The following is a 21345-nucleotide window of genomic DNA, read 5'->3' as shown; positions in this document are numbered from 1 at the left end:
TATGACTGAGATTAGAATGTGCTGTCCTGGTCTGACTCAAAATAGCCGCAACCCTAACCCGTATCTCATCAGCTTGGGTAACAGGTAGCTTGTTGATGGCTTTTTCCACTCCCATAGCTATCTCTGCAATGGGAGGTCTGGCAGGAACTAAAGCAAACTTTGGACCTAGGCTCAATACTTCCTCCTGTTCTCTGGTAAATTGTTTGCCACTAAGATTATGAATAAAGTTGCCAGTATCCCTATTACGCACCACCACGGATTCTTCTAACAATCTATTGAATTTGTTGATTTGCCTGCGCTTATAAACGTCAGCAACCCTAGTTGCTTTATCTGCCACTACTCTCAAGACCAACGCACCATGCACTGGGGTTAAATTGGTATTAATGTATTCCAACATCAGTCCAATACGACTTCTAATATCTCTCAGATCATTATGTAATTTAGAAATCCAAATACTTAGAACTTTCCTTTGATAGAGTTTAGTAACTCTCCCCAGATGGTCATCATTAAAAGGCATTCTCACCCGAAAGCCGCGTGGAACCAGCTCATGCGTTTTACACCTGTGAGCAAATCTCAAATGTTGCTTCTGTTTAGCTTCAGCTATGCTTATTTTCTGGTACTCGCGGATGTGTCGAAGCATCCAATGGCCATAATTATTCACTATATCTTCAAACAGGCCTATGGGGCTGGGAATTTCCATACTATAATAATTAATGATACACACCAGCCAAGAAATTAAACTGAAAATTTACTATAAAATAAAGGAAATAATATACAATGAAATGTGATGAAAGTAAAATAAAATACAATGAAATGTGATGAAAGTAAAATAAAATACAATGATTAAATTACAGTTACAATATAGTTAAAATATGATTAAAAGCAGTAAAATTATCTAAAATGAACTGGGTTAAAAGCGATAAAATAATAAACCTGGAGCTTTCAAAGACTGCCGTCTCCTTCTTCAACAGCATACTACTAGTGCTAAGACACATCCTTAAGTAGCAGGTCCATGGCACTCATGCACGTGGTTATCAGACACATGATCTACATTCTCCATGCGCGTGTCGGAATGGCAAACAATTTACCAGAGAACAGGAGGAAGTATTGAGCCTAGGTCCAAAGTTTGCTTTAGTTCCTGCCAGACCTCCCATTGCAGAGATAGCTATGGGAGTGGAAAAAGCCATCAACAAGCTACCTGTTACCCAAGCTGATGAGATACGGGTTAGGGTTGCGGCTATTTTGAGTCAGACCAGGACAGCACATTCTAATCTGTCATAAACATGAAAGAGCATTAAGACAACTTAGAAAAGCTGAGGATATCATAATGTTACCTGCCGACAAAGGCAGATCCACAGTGGTACTCAATAAGGATGATTATTGTGCAAAAGCTCTGGATCTTTTACAGGATAGCAACATATATAAAGTTACCCATCGAAATCCGTTAGCTGGTTTGGAGAGACAAGTCAACATCATACAGGGATGGCATAAGGCTGATAAAATAACCAAAGAAGTTTATTGGTCTCTTCATGCCTCAGGTTGTCGATTACCCCGGTTTTATGGCCTCCCAAAGACGCACAAGGTGGGCATTCCGTTGAGACCTATAGTATCATTTGTGGGTAGTCCCACTTATGCTTTATCTGGATTTTTAGCTGGAGTTATTTCTCCTATAGTGGGACGCTCCAGTTTAGTAATCAGGAACAGTAAAGAATTTGTGAACTTTATTAGAAGCCAATCTATAGGTGAAGACGAACTCATGATTTCATTTGACGTGATATCCTTGTTCACATGTATCCCCATTGAACATGGGGTGCATTGTGTAAAATCGGCCTTGGAACGAGATGATTGCTTGAGTGCTAGATCTTCACTAAGCATTGATGATATTTGTAAAGGTGTTGAATTTTGCCTTGCAAGCACCACCATGGTGTTTCAAAAAGTTATGTATAAGCAGGTCCATGGCACGGCCATGGGTTCCCCCATCAGTGCCATTGTGGCCAATTTGGCAATGGAGGAATTGGAAAATAGGGTTTTCCATCAGTTGGATTTCCCCATGCGCGAGTGGAGGAGATATGTGGACGATACCTTCACCATTTTAAAAAAGGGAAAGGAAGATGAGGTGCTCAATTTACTCAATAGCTTTTCCACATTTATTCAATTTACCTCGGAGGTGGAAGAAGCTGGGTCCCTCCCGTTTCTCGATGTCTTGGTTAGCAGAGATGGATCTAAATTAAAAACAACGATCTATAGAAAGCCTATGTGCCGTGGCCAATTTGTCCACTATAGTTCAGCACAGGCTTATCATCATAAGAACAGTGTAGCCAGGGCATTGTTGAATAGGGTGGGGACCCACTGTAGTACCCCTGAAGAAAAGGAAATGGAAATTTGCAGAGTCACGGCAGACCTCAGGAAATGTGGATACCCCCAGAGGGTCTTGGACAAATATATTCATAGGGCTGAGTCCAATTGTAGGGAGTCGCCTACCCCTGTGGCTACTGCATACATTCCTTACTATCCGGGCCTTTCAGAACGCATTGTACGGGCATTGCGGGAGTGCCAGACTCGCTGTGTGCAACTTCCGGGTCGGAGGTTGCACACAGTGATATCCCAAGTTAAAGATCCTGTAGCCCAGGACCATACTAGCAATGTGGTCTACGAGATTAAGTGCCCAGATTGTGAGGAGTGTTATGTGGGGGAAACGGGGCGACGTTTAAAGGACCGTCTGGGGGAACACACGACCGCTATCAAGACTGCTAACTATGCGAGGTCTGCTGTGGCAGAGCATTTCTGGAAAAAGCAGCACCGGATCTCCCCTGAAGACGCAGTCATTAACTGACCGCGCCCATGGATTTTGGGAACGCAAGTGGCTCGAGAGCTTGCGAATCGGTTCATCCAGTCACAATACTATTAATAGGGACAGGGGGATCCGTTTACACCCCCTGTTTGAGGCAGTTGTCCTCAGAAGGGATGACCGGTTCGGTATGACACGCTCCCGAGCCACTTCCATTTCCGACACGCGCATGGAGAATGTAGATCATGTGTCTGATAACCACGTGCATGAGTGCCATGGACCTGCTACTTAAGGATGTGTCTTAGCACTAGTAGTATGCTGTTGAAGAAGGAGACGGCAGTCTTCGAAAGCTCCAGGTTTATTATTTTATCGCTTTTAACCCAGTTCATTTTAGATAATTTTACTGCTTTTAATCATATTTTAACTATATTGTAACTGTAATTTAATCATTGTATTTTATTTTACTTTCATCACATTTCATTGTATATTATTTCATTTATTTTATAGTAAATTTTCAGTTTAATTTCTTGGCTGGTGTGTATCATTAATTATTATAGTATGGAAATTCCCAGCCCCATAGGCCTGTTTGAAGATATAGATTTCCATCTGCTGGAATGTTTACTGCTCACATCATTAGCCATTCCAAGAGTACGCTTTCAAGATCCAGATACTTTGCCTTTCGTTTTCTGATCCTACCTGGTACAGCAGATGTTTCTAAGCTTTCAATTTTTTAGAATGTTGAACAATGTACTTTTAGGAATGCCTAGCAATGTTGATCTTAAAATGCAAGCCATTATACACAACTTGTAAAATCTTAATTTTTGTTTATGATTGCCATATCAATAGACATACAATCTATACATACTGTATAATGAAATGAGCTTCAAGTTGAAGTGAGAATTGCTAATGAGAGTAGGATCACCAATGAGCTATTTCTCATGGTCAGTCTGTACAAGCTCATCATTAACTTCGATAAATAAGCATTTTTTTTTCATTTTGAAATGCAAATACTATAATAAAAAAAGTAAAAAAAAAGATAGAGTGGTAAGAAATTTTTGAGTCATTACAAAGAATTTGTTCATCTTTCAGCATCATTATAAGAAACAGAGTAGAATTAGGTTTACGAGAAATTGATCAGGTGCTATGACTTAGGTTGTTGTTATAATGTGCTGTGATATTAAAAACAGGGTCTAAATGAAAGAACAAAAATGTTCGCACTTTCAACCCACAACAGATGAGAAAAGGTAGTAGTAGTGGCATGTGATGCAAGAAAGCAAGCAAGCATATGAGCTTATGCAGCATCAGCCAAAAAAAAAAAAAACAATAAAATACAAAACAATCACCTCTAAATGTTTGTCCAGTTCCTCCTTAAATTTATTTAACCTATCAACTTCCACAAAAACAGATGGAAGTTTGTTCCAGCAATTAACCACCTGCTGGCTAAAGGAAAATTTCCGCACATCTATTCTATATCTGTCCTTCCTCAATTTATGCCCCCTTAGGTTCGTAATCTGAACAAGTGGAAGAATCCCATCAGAATTCAGCGTGCTCAACCCATTCAAGGCCTTATACACCTCAATCAGATCACCTCGCAGGTGCCTAGTCTCCAGCTGCTGCAATTTTTTTTTTTTTTTTTTATGAGAACCCCAAACACGAAAGGTATCAAAACCTATAGTACTTAGTACCGTGCATGGGTTGAAGGAAAAGTATGGGGAGAGGGGGATGCCGGAAACTTTGCTCTAGAGACTAAACATGGCTTTCACCACTTCAAGCCTCCAATAAGCAAAGTGGTGGTATTTCACCGGTTGATGAAAGTCATATTTGTCAGTGGCAATGGTGAACACAATAAAGGAAAAAGACAGAATACAAGAAGCGGTCAGTACTAATAAAGGTAAACTATAATAATCAAGGCTACAAAATACATACGAGTTTTTACAGTACAATAACATGCGTGTTTTCTTACTTTTATGTTTTCTTTTATGTGCCACCCCGGCCACTTCACCGCTGTCCCCAGATAGCTTTTAATTGAGCTAATTAAAAATATAACTATTTTTCTATACAGGGTGTTTCAGTTAAACATTTCAGAACTTCTAAGAGGGGTAGGGTACATCCTGACAACTCGAAATCATATAGCAATGTGGGGTCGGAAATGCTTTCCTGAAGCGGTGTTGTACACAGAAGCACCATAAAGAAAAGAGACCGTAAGTGAGAAATCGTTTTAATAATACATGAAAAGAAGCAAAAGGTACATGGATTAAAGTAAGTGTTCGAAGTTTCTTCCACGGGCTACAATGCACGCCTCACATCTCCGACGCATGGACATCCGAACATTCTGGAATACTCCAGGCAGCGTGTCCAGACACAGCAACCGGAGGATTATGCACCTCGTTTTGCTTTCGCACAGTGGTACCTTGAAAAATGTGCTACAAATCCCCTTTTTCCTGCTGAAGTGTTGTTTTCCGATGAGGCATCCTTCACAAGGGAAGGAATTTTCAACACGCATAACGACCATATCTGGGCGGTCGAGAACCCGCATGCAATACGACGTCGTGCAGCACAGATTCGATTTTCGGTCAATGTATGGGACGGTATTATGGGAGATCACCTCATCGGTTACCTGTTACCGTGTCGTCTAACCGGACCTATCTACTTGATCTTTCTGCAGCAAGTATTGCCACAACTTTTGAGAGATGAACAGATTTCTGCATCGACGCAACACACAATGTGGTTCCAACACGATGAAGCCCCTGCCCATTATAGCGGAGATGTTCGTAACTACCTGGATGTCACATTTGGTCAACAGTGGATCGGACGTGGTGGTCCCGTGCGTTGGCCTGCTAGGTCACCCGACCTATCATGTCTTGATTTTTATTTCTGGGGTCATATGAAATCGCTAGTTTATGACACCCCTGTTGACAATGCTGAGGAGCTTGTTGCAAGAATCGCAGTGGCTGCCGAAGAAATTCGCCTGGAGTATTCCAGAATGTTCGGATGTCCATGTGTCGGAGATGTGAGGCGTGCATTGTAGCCCGTGGAAGAAACTTCGAACACTTACTTTAATCCATGTACCTTTTGCTTCTTTTCATGTATTATTAAAACGATTTCTCACTTACGGTCTTTTTTCTTTATGGTGCTTCTGTGTACAACACCGCTTCAGGAAAGCATTTCCGACCCCACATTGCTATATGATTTCGAGTTGTCAGGATGTACCCTACCCCTCTTAGAAGTTCTGAAACGTTTAACTGAAACACCCTGTATTTATAACTAATATATAAAAAAATATATAACTAATTTTATAACCCTGGGGGCTCACATCTGGTGAGTATGGGCTTGGCACACCCAGGGTCCTGAGTTGGATATCACCATTCTTCTCTTTCATGGTGATTCCCTTCTACTTTTGACTCTCTCTCTCTCTCTCTCTCTCTCTCTCTCTCTCTCTCTCTCTCTCTCTCCCAGGGTAACTCAGGAACTTTTTTTTTTCATGGTGCAGCATAAGCCTCAGGCTTCCCTGCACCATATGGCTGTTAATAATAATAATTGAAAAATATATAACTTTTTCTTCATTCTTCTGAGGATATTATAAGGTTTTGTAATTTTGGCATATCAAGGATATAGTAGCAATATTTTATTAGTCATTCCCGAGTTAGGTAAAACACGACTTACGTAAGAAGTCCTGGAACATACGTCGGGGTTTTGCTGTATTTTTGGATTAACCAAGTTACCAGGAAATCGATTATCCGGAAATATTCTTTTACCATCTATTTTTAATATATTTTATATAATTATGGGTTCTAAATAATTAAAAATTGAAATAAAAAGAAAACACTTTACTTTAACTATCATTAACTTGAAAATGGTGTTCCTGGGGAAAAAAAAAAAAAAAAAATGCTGAAGAATTTGGTATTGGCGAACAGGCTGTGCCAGTTATTAAAAAACAAATAATCTATAAAGACAATTCCTCCTTTAAAATTCAATGTGGGGAGTGATAAGAGCAGTGTATGAAATAGAGAGACATTAAAAAAAGCCAAAAGAAGTGTATTTAAGTGGAAGAAGCTGTATTTAAGTGGTATTCACTGCAAAGATCAAGTTGTGTTGGTGCGCGATGCCAGCGCCACCTGATAAATGTATAAAAAGGCAATTAATAACGTAAAAACTATTTTCTGTTTTATAGTCTTTAAATAAAGGCTCTACAGTCATTTTGTTTTATTTACTTTCATCAGCGCTACCTATATCCTTAAAATTTACATTTATTTGTGTTCTAATTTTTTTTTTTTTTTTTTTTTGTCTTGTCTTTTAGCCCGCTTTTATGCATGCGTTTTGTGTTGTGCAACAGCCGACGGCAGTCTGCCGCGAGTTTTCTAGGTTTATTTTATGCACGCAACATTTGTCGTCAGTCAAAAAAAAAAGTGGGGGTGGACAAATCGTATCAGTGCTGCCAGTGCCTTTTCGCATTGGAGAGTGGAAGATGGATCCGTGCGTGATCTATTTAGCATATCGGCTCATTGCAGTGAAAAGACGGAAAAGAAGATGGGCTGTTCATCCCATCAACAGTGCTAGATTTGTAGATGGGGAATTTCGTAACCTCTACCGAAAATTAAGGGACAACAGGGACAAGTTTTTTAATTATTTTAGAATGTCTGTAGCATCGTTTGATGAGCTGGTGGTCAAATTCCAAGGAACGATTCAAGCTAGGCAAGATTTGGTGCAAGGCTTGTCATTTTCTCCACAGGAAATGTTGGCAATAACTCTCAGGTAAGTCTATAAAAATAAGATTAGTTTAAATAAGTACAGGCAGTGGAAAAAAAATCGGTAATCCTATACTTTAGTGTCGTGAGTCACGGTCAGCCTGTAAGTCACCGCCAGCTCCAACAAATCAATTGGCTTGAATCGTATTCTGCACAAAGTAGCATATCTTACTTCTCTGTGGTATTCTGACGGGCAGTTCCGACTTGCTGAGCATGCGCCACACTTACTCTATCTGCCGGCTGCCGCTGTATCTGCCAGTCTGTGCTGGGAATTGTCACGGAGCATGCGCGACACTCTCCGTACATGCTGTGCATATACTCTTCTCCGTTAGAATATATGCCGTCATGTATTCTGATGGAGAAGTTCCGACTTCACTGAGCATGCGCGACACTCACTATACACTTGCAATATACTACGTACGCGCAGTAATATATATATATATTTTTTTTTTTCGTTTTCTGAAAGAATAAAAAAAAAAATTTTATTCAGAAATATAAAAGTAGAGAGTGATAAAAACAATAATGGACAAACCTATATACTTTTTTTTCGTTTTCGAAAAATATAAAAAAACAAATTTCTGACTACATAAGAAATTGTTTTTGAAAATTAAAGTAGACAGTTATAAAACAATAAGGGAAATAAGTAATTATTAATTTTTAAATATTATTTTCAGAATCCCTAGTAGAACTCCACGTTGTCTGCCACCACCACTGGGAGTTGAGTCAGGCTAGGCTGTCCATGAAGCTTATCATGGAAGGTGATCAGGCTAGGCTAATCACCTAAGCTTCCTGACGGAGAACAAAAAAAAAAGAGAGCATTAGTGAGGGAGATAGCTGAAAGATGGGGGTAAGAAGGAGGAAGAGGAAAAAGGCTTCAACTGCATTTTCTTCGCTTTAAACGTTTGAATTAACGAAATGCTGTTATTCTCTAGGCTAGTGGAGAAAAGAAAAGCAAAGAATAAAGATACCTTCTTTGCCTTCATCGATTTAGAAAAGACTTCATTCCAAGAAAGGAATTATGCAAAGCCCTTCAAAATATGTCAGTTGATCCAGATCTTGTGAAACTGATTAGGGCAGCGTTTCCCAAACTTTTTTAGTCACAGAACACTTTTCATCTCACAATATATTAATGGAACACTTAAGAAACAAGTTTAGTGGAAGCGAAAGAACTGTTTGCTAATATTTTTTTACATACGACGCACTGGTCGTCAGGAGCATTTTTTTTTTTTTACATTTTATTTACTTTTCTTGGCAAACATATTTCCAAAAGTATTTTTCTGATGTCATGCCAGAGTATAAACAAGAACATTTTTATTTGAATTTCGGCTTTACAAGTGTTGGAAATAAAGATGCTCTTTCTGGATGACCAGTGCGTCGTATGACAAAAAAAAATTGTCAGCCAACAGTTTATTATTACAAATTATTAGCCACATGGAAGCCTGGGGCTTATGCTGGGGATCCCCCTTTTCCCCTGAGAGAGAGAGAGAGAGAGAGAGAGAGAGAGAAATCACCAACAAAGCAAAAAATAAAGGAATGATGATATCCAGCTCAGGACCCTGGGTCTGCCAAGCACTCATCAGATGGGAGCCCCTGGAGTTTTCTTTGGCTTCCACTAAAAAAAAACTTGTTTCGTAAATGTTCCGTAAATAGAAAAAAGAAATGAAAGTGAGATGAAAAAGAAAAAATAAAAGCGAGATGAAAAGTGTTCCGTGACTAAAAAAGTTTGGGAAACGCTGCCCTAATCAGTTCCACAAGCTCCGGATCAACTGACATTTTGAAAGACTTTGCATTATTCCTTTCTTGGAACGGAGCCCTTTCTAAATCAATGAAGGCAAAGAAGGTATCTTTATTCTTTTCTTTTCTCCACTAGCCTAGGGAAAAACAGCATTTCATTAATTCAAACGTTTAAAGCGAAGAAAATACAGTGTTCGCAGTTGACGCTTTTTTCCTCTTCCTCCATTTTTACCCCCATCTTTCAGCTATTTCCCTCACTAATGCTCTTTTTTTTTTTTCTGTTCTCCATCAGGAAGCTAAGGCGATCACTGACGGAGAGTAGCCAGAGTACCGTGGACAGCCTAGCTCACCTCCAACGGGGGTGGCGGACAACCAGGAGTTCCACTAGGGCAGTGGTCTCCAAAGTGGCCGATATCGACCTCCCAGAGGTCGATAGAAAAATATAAGACATCATTCTACGGGTAATATTTAATTCGATTAACTTGGATTATCTCCATCCTGAATGACAACGCAATTAAGAGTGAATCGTGAGAACAGTGACATGAATAGAGCCTGTAAGATGGAGCAAGGCCATGAAAATAGTTACAGAGGCCAATCAAGTAGGCCAAAATGACGTATTTATCAATAAACGGATGTCGGTGGTTCCCACCCGGTCGGCGAGGCTGGAGCGAGATTGCAACACGTGCGCGGTTGCTTATTTACTTTTTGCTTTATTTACTTATTAAGTAAATAAGTAAATATTTGCTTATTTATACGTATTCGATCCCAGTCTCATTTTTGCAAATCGACATACAAGTGAGCGTTAATGTTCTGAAATTCATCAACATACATATTATAATTCAATCGTTATTCATTCACGAACTAAACTTCTCTATGTTGAAGAGTTGAACAGGGTTGGTAGTTTTGTACATCCTATAGAAACACGTGAGTAGATATATTATTTAAACTTATTACTTTTGCTTACTGACTTCAATTTTAATTATTTTGTTACAACCCCAGTAACCACAATGGCAGCTTCAGATTCTAAAAAGAAATGCAGACAATATTCGTTAGAATATTTGAAACTTGGGTTTATTGCTTCATTAACAAACGAAACGAGGCCTATGTGTCTTCTTTGGGAAAAAACTTTTAGTAACGATGCAAAAATGAAAGATTATCTTCAAAGATTCCATCCCAATAAGAAAGATAAAGATCTTGACTTTTTTAAAGAACTGAAAGAGAAATACACACATCGACCAACTATAAAATCATTTATGAAAGCACCTGCCGAAGCTGACAATAAACAAGGATTAACAGCCTCCTACAATATTTCTTTTAATATAGCAAAAAAAGGAAAACCATATACAATTGCAGAGGACGTTGTTATATCGGCAATCAAAGAAGTAATTTAAACCATAATGAAAAAAGATTCTGGCCTTTTTTAAAAATACAAATGAGTGTGAATACCATGAAAAGGCGTATTGGTGAAATGGCTGAAGATGTAGAAAAAACTAGTATCAGAACTCAAAAATAGTAAGTTCTCCATCCAACTTGATGAATCTACATTCGATAGTTCTATTCTTATGGCATATGTAAGATATTATAGTAAAACGAAACATCGAATTATTGACGAATTTTTATTTGCAAAATATCTTGAAAGTAATGGAATGGGGTTGACAATTTTTCAGCGATTGGAGGAATATTTAAATAAGTATGATATTCCATTTACTAATATAACAGCAGTAGCCACAGATGGAGCACCTGCAGTGGTGGGCCGTTATCGAGTTTCGATGCCTTTCTGAAAGAAAAAGTTCAAAGTGTGCAGTGTACGTATTATTCACTGTGTGTTGCACCGAAACCATTTGGTGGCAAAAACTCTCAGTGACGAACTGCATGATATTCTTATTCTTATTAGCCATATGGTGCAAGAAAGCCTGAGGTTTATGCTGCACCAGCCAAAAAAAAAAAAATTCCTGTGTTACCCTGAGAGAGAGAGAGAAGTAAAAGGGAATCACCAAGAAAGCAAGAAATAGAAGAATGATGATATCCAGCTCAGGACCCTGGGTTTGCCAAGCCCATACTCACCAGATGTGAGCCCGTGAAGAGTGTATTGAATCTATTAATCAAATTAGAGCCCATCCTCTTAAATCACGATTGTTTGCCAAACTTTGTGAAAAAAAATGATGAAGTATCAAACCAATTACTCTTGCATACTGAAGCAAGATGGTTGTCTAGAGGCGCAAGTCTATAAAGATTTGTTGAGTTGTTCGACTCAACCCTAGAGTTTCTTACAGATGTTAATTTGTTTTTGAGTGATGAACTGAAGAGAAATAAGAATCATATTTTCTACTTGGCGGACTTATTTTCAAATTTTAATTACGTACAGACCCGTCTACAAGGTAAAGATGTCACAATTATTCAAGCTCGGACGATTCTTTTAGGCTTCCAAGCTAAATTAGCCTTATTTAAATCAACATGGTTATGAAAAGATTTTCAGAACTTTTCTAATCTACGGCAATTGGAAGTAAAAGATGAAGACTTAGAAATATACACAAAACATCTTCAAAATTTGAGCGATGATTTTAAATTGCGCTTTGCAGATTTTGAAAACATGCACATTCCAGATTGGATTATCACGCCATTTTCTGCATATTGAAAATATCGAATGTAACTTACAAGATGAACTTATTGAATTGTCAGATGATCTTGAAGCTAAGATGCTTTTTAAAAATAGGACTTTAAATTACTTTTGGACGAATATAAATGTTGTAGAAAAATATCCAAAACTTTCTCAAGTGGTACTTCCCTTTTCGCTTGCATTTCCAAGCTCGTACATGGTTGAAGCTGGTTTCAGCCATGTTAATTCCATTTTAACAAAACAAAGAAATAAGCTAGATATAGAATTCTGTGGCAATTTAAGGCTGAAACCTACTTATTTTGAACCCAACATTGCTAATCTTGCCAAGAGTAACGAAGTGCGGGGGAAATGAGTGATGTTTAATTGTCTTTATATATTTTATATATATATATATTTCTTTATTTTTCGATATTATATATATATATAACATCTATTTATTATTATTTTTTTTTTCCCAATGCTATAAGACTTATTTAATTATTCCCTGTACTCTACTATGGCCCCTTTTGTCCCCTCCCACTTTACACCTGACTTGTTAATCTCTCAGAAGATTCAAGAATCTAGGGGGGTCTCAATATTTTTTTGTATTCCTCCTCTGGACTGGCTGAAATTCAAAATGACTGACAGATACACGAGTACAAAACATAGCAATATTTATTGACATTATATACATTTCAATCAATAGCTACAATTAACTCCGAACTTTATTATGTGTGGCTTTGTTAGACTGCTAGGCCTTATCTGTGTAAATATCCTTGTAATCCAACCTACTAAATTTTATACATATATATATATATATATATGTATAAAATTTATATAAAATCATGTTCTCAGTGTGCCTCATCTTTGGTTCTAACAGATCCAGGAGTTCATTACACTTCATAATCCTTACATCAGCTTTCCTACTACTTAACTGTCCTAGTAGGTCTACAGGTAGCTTTCAGTATGAGAATAAACAATTACAAGTAGCTATATATATCCCCTTTCCAAAATTATTACGTACACATACATATCTCAGTTAGAAAATCCTTTCCTCAACTACAGATCTGTTCATCATTCATAATCAACTAACGTAATTAACCATCTTCCCGTATATCTAATCCAATAATTCTTTAATTAGCTAGACACTCAATCAGTGTTTTATCCGTTTTAAACAATTACTATCACACTAAATTATACTCTTAATAAAGCCAAATTCACTGTAATTTAACATTCAGCTACAATCCTTTATTACCTAATTAGTCATTCCCCCAAAATCTACTATTAATATCAGAGTATCCCTTCTATCCACTAATTAACTTTACCATAAGGTCCTACTCCTAATTTCTCTACAACTCTGTGTACATGGGTGCAATTATGTTTAGCTTTCTCCCTTAGATTAAGTATTTCCTCTAGAGTCCTTCCTTCACTAACTTAAGATTTTTCCGTACTTAACTATCACTTACTCAGTTTTCCGAGTGTTCTCTCTATTCTGGGCTGCCATAACCATCTGCATAACGGCGTAGTCTAGAAGGCGGGCAGTTGTTCATCCTTGGAATATATCAATCTACCTGAGATTCGCTCTCCCGTAAGCACTGCTCTGCTGAGTTGAATAAGGATCCTTTCTCGCATCATCGGTCAGCGCTGCATCTGTGTACCGCTCTGGCACTGAGAAAATTATAGGGTCGGCCGGTCACTCATCACTGCTCAGTTGAGTACCCTGCCTCTAGAATTCTCATTGGGCGTTCTTCCCTTTCCTTCACTACGACTGCATACGCTTCTCTCACTGTTCTGTATTCATTGGCTACTGCTTATCTTCATTCTTCTACGTGGACACATTCTTTCTCCAACTTTAGACTTACATAAATTACTCACAAGGAAAATTTCCTTCCCATTACTACGGCCTCCTCTCCAAAACTTTTAACCACCACCCAAACTCAACAATGACTCTGCCACACGACTGTCTTCCTACACACACTCTCCACAAACTAAAAAAACTCCCTTTTTCTCTCTTTACTCTGAATTTCAAAATTTCCTACTTTTCTCTCTGACCAATCGCTGACCTGTACATCATCTTCCCCTGTATTCCCATTTGTCTCCTTTACTCTTCCGTGGGCGTGTCCTCCAACGTTTTTAGAGAGGGCTTCCGGTTTCCAGCAATTTCTGGAACTTTCTAGAAAGGTGACCGGAAGTCTAGAAGTTTCTAGATCTTCTTTGTGATCGCCCATCTACGCCCTGTATTTGTCTTGCTTCACCTGTCGTTAATCGCCCCCATGAAATTTTAAAGAGTGCACTCAATTTCTTGAGTACCTCAATTACTGAGCTCCACCTCTATCTTAATTGTGTTTTTGTTTCGGCCCATTGTTCTTTAGAGGCAAAATGTTGACTCTGATCTGTGCTCATTAACTACGGACTGCTCCATCGGTGCTTCTATTGTATCGCGTGTTCGAAACGCTTCCCCCCCCCTGCTACGTTAATCTTCCTCTTACTTAAAGGCAATAGGCGAAACGAGCACAATTAAACCTGGGACTATCCTATTCAAATTCTTTTCTTTAGTTTTGACCTGATATATATTTCTAAAGGTTGACTGTCTTAAAAATCACTAATAATTTTCCAATATCAATAACACTCATTATTAATAACAGTTGTAAGGACAGATCCTTACAATCCTTACTGCCCCTTTTAAAATTCATATCCCGTATATGAATTTTCTACAGGTTCTTGATAGAGAGCCTACTGCCCTGGCCTACTTTTAACAACACCCTACCTCCCCTTTTTGATCTGTCTCTAAGCACCCTCTGACTTCCTTACTCGCCCCTTACGCAATATTTACCTCTATGTAGTCCTTGGTAATCCACTCTTTTTCTTTTTCTCAGCATCTCTCCATGACTCGTGTGAGTCTCACCACTGCTCTCATCTCTGGCGTGACGGGGTGTTGCCTGCGTCTTCCCCATTCTCAGATCCTTGGGTGGCAGGTCATGCGTGTATTCTCTTCCCCTTAGGTGGTATTGTCTCAGATGGTTCTGATGCTCCACTTTAACTGTGTACGGTGGTCGAGTTAGCTTTATCCTATAATTAACAGGGGACAGTTTTTCCGTTATCCAGAAGGGCCCTATGGATAGGTTATTCTATTTTCTCCTCCTTTTTCCGTGGTTCTTCCGCACTACCCAATCTCCTACTTCCAGCGTCTTGTATTTCCTGCCCATATTTAGACGTGCCTTGTTCTTTTTGCTTGCCTCCAAACTCGCCTTCCTCGCGTCTAAGCGTGCTTCCTCAAAATTACTAATGATCTTCTCCTTATATTCCGTGATATCAGGGAACTCCTCCCTATTACCCTTGAGGCATAAATCAGTCGGAAACTTTGGGTTAAAACCCATCAACAGGTAGACCGGAGTGCCCTTTATACTCTTATGGACGCAGATCCGTATCGCATACAAGGCGTAGGGCAATTTCTCGTCCCAATCCTTAGCGGAATAGTCCAAAATGTGAGAGAGCACACCCTTCAATGTCCAGTTAAACCACTCACATAGCCCATTTGATTCAGGTCTGTATAGTACAGTGCACTTGGCCTGTTATAACGTACGATCACTCATCAGTGAAGACAGGATATTAGAGCTGGAAAAGGAATTAGAAAATGTAAATTGGAATATCATCAGTTTGGCTGAAACCAGAAGAAGAAATGAATCACTTATAAGTTTATCAAGTGGAAATCTGCTGTACACCAATGGAAACAGTGAAAGGAGTGAAGGTGGAGTTGGGTTTCTGGTCCATAAAGATTTTAAAAACAACATTTTGGAATTCAAAAGTACATCACCAAGGGTGTCAAGACTAAAACTCAAGATTTCTAAGAGGTACAAGCTAAAGATTATAATGATTTATGCACCAACATCGAGCCATGATGATGAAGAGGTTGAAGAAATGTACACCGAAATTGAGAGTCTTCTAGATGAGCAGAAAACCCACTACACTATTATTATGGGGGACTTCAAGAGGAACTATAGGAAATTTTGGAATTGGTGAAAGAAATAAAAGAGGTGAAAGACTTGTGGAATTTGCAGAATCTCAAGGACTGTCAGTAATGAACACTTTTTTCAAGAAAAGGGTGAACAGAAAGTGGACATGGAAGAGTCCAAATGGATTAATAACTAATGAAATCGACTTCATCCTCACTATCAGAAGATATATTGTGAATGATGTTACCATCCTGAATAAGGTAAATGTTGGAAGTGATCACAGAATGGTAAGATGTACACTTGATATAGATGTAGGAAAGGAAAAAACTGACTCGAGTAAATAATACAAAGGTCTTTGAGATAACAGAGGAGGAGAAAAAGCAGTATGTACTGGAACTTAAGAACAAGTTTGAGCTTCTGCAGACTGTTCAGGACCAAGATATCGACGAGGAATATTACAACTTTCTGAAAGTGATAAAGCCCAAGAAGCCTATAGGGAAACAGAAATCCAAAGAAGAAAAAATTAGTCAAGAAACACTTGTCATGATGAACCGAAGACGACAAATGAAGAGCAATAAAAACACTGACAGGGAGAAAATTGAGTATACTGAGTTATGCAAAGCCATTAGAAAGAGACTCAGAGAGGACATAAGAAGATTTAACACAAGAAAAGTAGAACAAGCATTAAGGGAAAAACAAAGGATTTAAATCAGCAGCCATGAGCAGTAATACAGAAAGACAAATGATACTGAAACTGAAGAATTGCGATGGTGTACTTATAAACAGCAGAGAAGGCATAATTCAAATAGCAGAAGACTACTATAGAGAATTATACAAGGAGCGAGGGAATGATACCAGCAGTGGGGAAGATGGATTGCAAAGTAGCAACACATACGACATACCCAATATTCTTCCTGATGAGGCAGAACATGCATTGAAGAAAATGAAGAATCGGAAAACCCCGGGGGAACATGAAGTTACTGTAGAGTTGTTAAAATTGGGAGGAAGAGACATAACACAAAAACTGGCAAGGCTCTTCACAAAGTGCAGATTAGAAAGAATACTTGATGAGAATCAACCGAAAGAGCAAGCTGGTTTTAGGACAGGATTCTCAACTATGGATCACCTTCACATAATATCACAGCTAATGGAGAAAGCAAATGAATATAAAACACCATTATGCCTGACTCCATTTGACTCCATACAGCATAAGGCAATGTTTTGGGCACTGGAAAGACAAGGCATAGATACCCCATATATTATGATTTTGAAGAAAATATATGAGAGTGCTACCTCCTTTATTAGACTAGACAAAGACAGTAGCAAATTTAAAATCAAGAAAGGAGTTCGACAAGGAGACACAATATCTCCTAAGCTGTTTACTGCTGCCCTTGAGGAAGCTTTCAGAAGATTAGACTGGTCGCAGAAAGGAGTCAATGTGAACGGAGAGTACCTAAACCATTTACGATTTGCAGATGACATTGTGGTCATAAGCACCGATCCCAAAGAATTTGAGGAAAGTCTTAATCAGTTATGCACAGTTAGTAAGGATTTTGGACTAAAGATGAATATGGCTAAAACAAAAGTAATATGAACAAGTATGCCATGGAAAGGGAAATAATGATTGAAGGAGCAGTAATTGAAAAGGTGGAGTCATATACTTTTCTGGGACAAGTTATTAGCTGTAATAATGATAAATCGCTGGAAGTCAAGAGAAGAATAAATTTTGGATAGATAGCATTCAGGAAATATAGTCACATACTGAAGAGCAATATCTCAGTTTTTCTGAAACGTAAAATAATGAATCAATGTGTACTCCCCACCATGACTTATGGAAGTGAAACTTGGGCACTCACCAAAAGAATGGAAGAGAAGCTGAGAACTACACAGCGAAGAATGGAATGAATTATATTGGGAATCAGACTGTTAGATAAGAAGAGAAACACATGGATTAGGCAGCAAACTCAAGTAAAGGACATTCTTATCAAAACTAAAGAACTAAAATGGTCTTGGGCAGGACATATTGCTCGAAGACATGATGACAAATGGACTAAGAAAATAACAGAATGATACCCAAGAGGAGCTAGAAGAAAACCTGGAAGACAAAGGCGGAGATGGATAGATCATGAGTTTTTGGGTAGTAAATGGATGGCCAGTGCTCAAAACAGAAGGAACTGGAAAGTTGCTGGAGAGGCCTTCATCCTGCAGTGGATTGAAAATGGCTGATGATGATGGTACAGTGTTGAGTTTTTTTACCTGCAGCATCTCACATATCTGCATCATTAACTCGGACTGGAAGTTCGCACCGTTGTCTGTCAACATATACTTGCTGTATCCGTACCTACATACCACTCTTTTCAGATAGGCTTTTGCTATAGCTGAAGCCGATTGGTCCTTTAAAGGGAAGGCCTCAGGGTATCTAGTAAACATGTCTATCACAGATAGGATATAGCTGTTTCCCCTTGGTGTTGTTGGTAAGGGGCCTACAATGTCTAGTGCAATCGCCTCAAAAGGTCGTCCTGGATCTAGGTGTTGTTGCATAGGGGCTTTACCTAGATGAGTGGCCCTCGTGTGGCATTCATGGCGGGTCTTACAAAACCATTCTATGTCCTTACTCATCCCTTTCCATGTATACCGCTCTCTGATCCTCTTCAACGTTTTCTTGATCCCCATGTGCCCAGCTATTCTGCTAGCATGAAAGGCTTTTAATATCTCAGGGCGCATTTCCTTTGGTAAGACCACCTTCTCCTGGTCCTTGCCCCACCTTTCATCTCTGTTTTCCCACACTAAGATCCCCTTATTATTCAATGCATACTCCCTTCTGTGAGCTTGGTTGGCTTCAGATCTCTTCTTTAGGCCTAGCATAATGCCACTGCATTCCGCATCTATCTTCTGAGCCTTCCTTATTTCCCTTTCCTCCCCCATCAGTTCCGTGTCCCCCTCGGTAGCTATACATGCTTCTATCACTTCACTAATGCCCCTCGAGTCGGCTTCTACCTCTTCTGAGTCCCCTTCTTATACGTATAATTCTTATGTATAATTACGTAATAGTAAAATAGAGGGGGTCGATAAAAAGTCAAACTCTTGAAGGGGTCAACGGTCAAAGAAGTTTGGTGACCCCCGCACTAGGGGCTCTGCGGCCAAGAAGCCATATCAGAACCCGACACAAAACTACACACAACAGTTTTCTGGCTTTTACAGAAGTTCTGTATTCATCACAATTAAAAATTAACAATAATAACTGTCTAATTAACAATAATAACTGTTTTATAACTGTCTACTTTCCTTTTTAAAATCAATTTCTTATGTAGTCAGAAAATTGATTTTTTATTCTTTCTGGAAACGAAAAAAAAAAGTACATAGGTTTGTCTATTACTACTTTTATCACTCTCTACTTTTATTTTTCTAATAAAATTCTTTTATGTAGTCAGAAAATTGTTTTTTATTCTTTCTGAAAACAAAAAAAAAAAAAAAATTACTGTGTGTACATAGTACATTGCTAGTGTATAGTGAGTGTCGTGCATGCTCAGTGACATTTCACAGCACATATTTGACCCCAGGGGCTCACAACTGGTGAGTATGGGCTTGACACACCCAGGGTTCTGAGCTGGATATCATCATTCTTCTTCTTTCTCGGTGATTCCCTTCTATTTCTGACAATCTCTCTCTCTCTCTCTCTCTCTCTCTCTCTCTCTCTCTCTCTCTCTCTCTCTCTCTCTCTCTCTCTCTCTCTCTGAGGAAGACTCAGAATTTTTTTTTTTTTTTTTGGCTGGTGCAAGGAAGCCTAAGGCTTATGCTGCATAAGCTTTAGGCTTCCTTGCACCATATAGCCATTACTAAGTCACGCATGCTCAGTGGAGTCGGAACTTCTCCGTCAGAACATACTGACCGACAGATACAGAGAATGTCGTGCATGCTTCGTGACAATTCTCAGCACAGACTGGCAGATACAGCGGCAGCCGGCAGATAGAGTGAGTGTTGCACATGCTCAGTCAAGTTGGAACTGCCGGTCAGAATACGATTCACAACATTTCCAAGCTGCAGTGACTGGCAGGCTGACCGTGACTCACAACACTAAAGTGCAGGATTACCGTAGTTAGTTATAAAAACGACAATGGTAATAGGTAATTATAATTTTCAGGTAATATATTTTGTATTGCCTGAAAATTATATTATTATTATTAGCTATATGGTGCAAGGAAGCCTGAGGCTTATGCTGCACCAACCAAAAAAAAAAAATTCCCGACTTACCCTTAGAGAGTCACCAAGAAAGAGAAGAATGATGATATCCAGCTCAGGACCCTGGGTGTTCCAAGCCCATACTCATCAGATGTGAGCCCCTGGGGTTAATAATAATATTTTATTATTTGTATATATTAATAATAATTTGTGAATTATTACACTTGTGAAAAGGTGAATTAAATAAAAATACATACAGTATACTGTAGTACTTAATGCTATAGATCCAGTGATTTTAACTTTCTTTATATCTATCTATCTATCTATATATGTTTGTTTGTTATTTGGTTTTTAGGAGCATTAGCAACTAAGGCCATATTGCTCCGGGATATGCAGTGGTCATTCCCTGACCTTTCCGCATCCTCCGTATTTGGTGGTCACGGGCTTGAACCCCGGTCTAATCAAGAAGCGTGTGCTGCTCCTGCCCACCTGGCTACGGAGGTGTCCATATATATATATATATATGGCTACGGAGGTGTCCATATATATATAATATTGTAAATAGAATGCATAGATTAGATTTAATTGGTTTAAGTCTAATGAAAATACGGTATACACTGGGAGCGATATATGGAATGAAAAAGAGGAAGAAATGGACTGGAGATTAAAATAAGAAGTGGAAAAGCGACTAAAATGGAATAACATTACAGTGTCTCTCACAATTTCAGTGTCATCATCAGAGGTCATCCACCGAAATTATGAAAAAGACAGCAATGTTCTTGCTTCTGTTTCCGACATGATCTGTATGCTATTGTGCACGTGTAGTTGCCACATGCTGTGAAGGTAAATTTAGATATGAATTTTGCATTAATAAGTTTATAAAGGATGTGCCAATAAAAGTGGTTATAATACATACTGCATACAGATCATGGATGACCTTACAGAAGCAAGTGAAAAGAATTGAAAAACTGGATAAACTATAATAAGGAATATCAGTATAAGTCGGAAGAAAGGGACTTACCGTTACTTTGTAAGACTGACCAAAAGAACAATATGGCGGGGTGCCGGTATATTTATGTGACGGAACGCTAGCGGCTCTTAGCGTTAGGTGTGGGGGATAAAAAAAAAAAAATTTATGCTGTTTGTATAGATAGGAATGATATGAAATAAGGTAAAATTAAAATTAAATATGTTTACAATATATACATGTTTAATACACTGTATTAGGCCAATTGGTGGGTACAAGTTTTCTAGACTGTAAAACACCACAGAGGCCTAGTGTATTGTATATACACTATATGCATACTTGGTGTGTATGGGTTTAGTTATTAATTAAAGATTATGCTGTTT

This window comes from Mastigoproctus giganteus, chromosome 5 (genome assembly GCF_048544385.1).
Source record: "Mastigoproctus giganteus isolate SK-2022 chromosome 5, ASM4854438v1, whole genome shotgun sequence".
Classification (NCBI taxonomy): Eukaryota; Metazoa; Arthropoda; class Arachnida; order Uropygi; family Thelyphonidae; genus Mastigoproctus; species Mastigoproctus giganteus.
This window is presented reverse-complemented; position numbering follows the sequence as displayed.